This window comes from Acomys russatus, chromosome 13, assembly GCF_903995435.1.
Source record: "Acomys russatus chromosome 13, mAcoRus1.1, whole genome shotgun sequence".
In the NCBI taxonomy this organism is placed as follows: domain Eukaryota; kingdom Metazoa; phylum Chordata; class Mammalia; order Rodentia; family Muridae; genus Acomys; species Acomys russatus.
In genome coordinates, this window is record NC_067149.1 from 65223307 (window position 1) to 65227423 (window position 4117).

The 4117-nt window shown below is 45.0% G+C and overlaps 1 non-coding gene across 1 annotated transcript; it reads right to left on the bottom strand.

The window, feature by feature from the left end:
- Positions 1–1364: 1364 nt before the first annotated feature.
- Positions 1365–1470, bottom strand: LOC127197819 (U6 spliceosomal RNA). The gene has a single exon (XR_007831776.1). It is a non-coding gene; the product is annotated as a U6 spliceosomal RNA (small nuclear RNA).
- Positions 1471–4117: the final 2647 nt, after the last annotated feature.

Below are 4117 nucleotides of genomic sequence, written 5' to 3' on the forward strand. Positions count from 1 at the left end.
CTGAAGTCATGTTGATATTTGTGGGCTGTGCTACAACCAGGCATGACACACTAATCTGAGTGGCCTGTGCTGCTACTTAAGGCCACGATGAGGTCTGGGTCTGTGCTGCCACCGTCTGGGTCCATGGTCTTATTCTAGCTAGGTCTGTGTTGATGTCTATGGTGTATTACCTACCACCAAAGGGTACACAGATGCCCATGATCTGTGCTGCAGCCTGAATCCATGTTAATGTATGTGGGTAGTGCTGCTGCTGAGGTCCCACACTGATGTGGGTGGCCTCTGCTGCCATCTGGGTCCATGGTGATGTCTGGGCCTGTGCTGCCGCTGAGGGCCATGTTTGGGTCTGTGGTCTTACTGTGGCCCAGTCTATGTTGATCTCCATGTACTGGGCTACCACCGAAGGCCACGAGGATGTGCGCGGATCTGTGCTGCAGCCAGGAACCATGTTGATGTCCGTGGCTGTGTTGCATCTGAGGGCCTAACCTGGCATTGGTCCTACTGCAACTGGGAGTGCTGTTCATGCTGTGTGTTGATGCCGGAAACTACAAGGAACCCCATAACCCACGCTCCTGCAGCCAGTAAAAAACAAGCTACTTTTGCAGTGATTACAGATGTACAGCTGAGAAAGAGAGACACACGCAAGACTTCAGTGACAACCCCAACCTCCTCATCAACCTCCCCACCTCAATAGTAACCGCTTAGACAGGAAGCCATCAGAGAGTACGCTAAAAAATTATCATTGGATGTTGGAGTGTTGCCCTCCACAGGAGACAACTTCCAGCAGGGTTGTGGGAGTTCCCGGGAAGGATTCATCTCCATGTGGGGGCAGGCCACTGAGACTTTGACCACACCCCCCAGTGAATATATAGATAACATAAATTGGACTTTTGCTGTTGTCCGGTTTGTTTGTTGGTGGGTGTTTTATTTATTTACTTATTTATTTATTTATTTATTTTGGTTTTTTGCTGGGGCGGGGGAGGTAACAAGGGTCAGTGGAGGACAGGAAAGTCCTGGAAAGCAAATGTGATGGCGTGCATGATGTGAAATCCCCAAAGAGTCAATAAAAATATTACATTGTGAGAGGGGAAAAAATGAGTAACGACTAGGGCTGGAGTGATGGCTCAGAGGTTAAGAGCACTGGCTGCTCCTCCAGAGGTCCTGATTTCAATTCCCAGCAACCACACGGTGCCTCACAACCATCTATAATGTGATTTAATGCCCTCTTCTGGCATGCAGGTGTACATGCAGACAGAGCAAAGTATACATAATAATAAATAAATAAATCTTTAAAAATAAAAAAGAGTAACAACTAGCTAACCCCACTGCGTTGAGCTATCTGCTATATTCCTTTTTTTTTTTAATGTAAAAATATGGAATGCTTCACAAATTTGCATGTCATCCTTGCACAGGGGCCAGCTAATCTTCTCTGTATTGTTCCAATTTTAGTATATGTGCTGCCGAAGCGAGCACTCTGCTATATTACTTTCTATTTAAAATGTGTGTTCTCTGGCCAGAAGGATCGTGCGTGCAGTATATGATATCAGCACAGTAAACACCATCACTAAGTCCTTAGATGCTGCATCAGCAGAAACAGTGAAGATAGAAAAGAAGGACTCAGATCAAGCATCTACTTCTCCTAACCTGAGACTGTGCTCCTCCACAAGGAAGAGCACTGTGGACCACTCAAGACTGCTCTAGAGACTGACGTCACCAGCTCTGCCTTCAGCTATGTAAGAGTTGCTGACAACACGGTGTGGCCAGGATGCTCGGCAGTTCTGTGATGGATGGTCCCAACTGCTTTCTATGTGGGCTTTATACTACATGGCTTGGGTATCAGATAAGGTGGTTGCGCCTGGAGTCATGGACAGGGACCATGGGCAGCTTGTTTCTTATGATTAGTGTTGCCCGGCCAGCAAACGCTCAGGTGAGGGTTAGCCTGGAACAGAAGCCATTCCTCGTGTTTCTTAGGCACCAGGTCGGAGGCCGAGATCAACAGTGAGTACCCTTGTCCACACTTTACTGTCTCCTCCCCACAGGCAAACATCAGAATAGTCTTGCCTGACATCTAACTTGATACCAATAAACTCTTTTTTTTTAAATTTTATTAATTTATTCATATTACATCTCGATTGTTAGCCCTTCCCCTGTTTCCTCCCATTCTTCCCTCCGATACCAATAAACTCTCAATTGTCTTTTAATTCAGCCTTTCATTGCACTGTTTCTCATAAGGATGTCTCTGTGGTTAAGAACACTTGCTGCTTTCCCATAGAATCTGAGTTCAATCCCCAGCACTGAAGTTGGGTGACTACAGCCGCTTGTAACTCCAGCTCCAGAGAAGCCAACAGATTATGGCCCCTACAAGCACTCACACACACACAGTATATATACTACACACAAATAAAAGTAACAAAAATGAAATATTAAAATGTTCCCAATGTGAAGACTGGCTTACTCCCCCACCCCAACCTCCTACTTTGTGCCCAGAAACCAGGACTCTTGTGTCACAAACAACAAACAACAACAATCACTCTGTCTGCACAAGATGAGCAGCAAAAAGTCTGCATGTTTCCAAAAGCCCTAAAGACCGCATACTATGAATTAGAAATAAATTTCATCACCCTCCTTTAATTCCTCATCCACCTCACTGTATTTTTCAAAATAGCCTATGACTTGTAATTCTTCTGCTTTCGGGCATAAGGGGGAATTCTTGAACATACCTCTGCCTTTGGGCTCTTGTTATCTGTTTTTCAATGTTTAAGTCAAAATAGCCGACCATCTGGGTTGGGTAAAATATAGACTGTGTGACCTAACGATAGTTGGTGACCACCTATCTGCTCTCCTCACACAGTTAGGGCAACTCACATTTATAAGAAAGGTCCGCCCCACCCCTTGAAGTGATTCTGCTAAACACCGTGCCTCATCTCCACTAACTCACAGAATCATCCTCCAGACAGCAGCTTTAGCCTGAAAGGCTCATTTGAAAATGAAGCCAGACAACTAGTGAGATCTGTACCAAGTGCCTTGATTGACTTCCAGGAAGTATATCGCAAAGGATGGACAGGGTACCTTTCTTGATGTCACTCCCTCTGAGGAAGTGTCTGACAGAACTGGGACACAGAGCCCAAGGGACACATAGTATGCAGCAATTACCTACATGATTTTGACAGGAAGGTGTTTGTGACCTCTCAAAGTCAGCCGCTTTGAACAGAGGAGGAGTCTCGGTGCCTGGCCTCATGTTAGCCATTAAGGGAAGTATCGAGACACACACACTGAAATAATACACACTCATCACAGTGAACAGTCTTGTTGCTGGGCAAAGGCTCCTGTGAGTTACTCATCCTGTGTGATGCATGACATCCTTTCTGCTTTGCCCAGGAGATATACTCTCTTCTCTGCCTAACAGGAGTTCTTACATGTGTTGTGGGCTGTTTAAAATTTTTTTTTTTTCAGTCTGGATGAATGGCTCCGAGGCTAAGAGCCTTAGCTACTCTTGCAAAGGACCAGAGTTCAGGTTCCAGCACCTCCATGGTGGCCCACAACCACTCAGAACTCCGGATCCAGGAGGTCTGATGCCCACTTCTGTCTACTGCAGACACTGCAGGCATATGGTACACAGACATACATGCAGGCAAACACCATACACATAACAGTAAAAAAAAATTAATTACATTTATTCTGCAATTATGAACTATTTATTTATCTTATATTTATTTACTCACATGGCATGCATGTGGATGTCAGAGGACAATGTTCTTTCTGCCATGAGGGTTCCAAAAATCAAATTCAGGTCATCAGACTTGCTGGCAAGTTATCCATCCACTGAGCCATCCTACCAGCCCTATGTGGTGGTGTTATTGGCACAGTTACTATAATTCTACATTTTTTTCTTGAACTTTTGTATTGAATTTTTAAAAATAAATGTGTGTATGTATGCCTGCCTATGTGGATGCACACATGCCACATCGCACATGTGGACATTAGAGGAAATTTTCAGGAGCTATCTCTCACCATGTGGACCTCAGTGATCAAACTCAGGTTTTCAGCTCAACAGCAGTCTCCCTTGCCAGCTGAGCAGTCTCACCAGCCCTATAACTCTGTGCTTCTAAGACAATGTCCT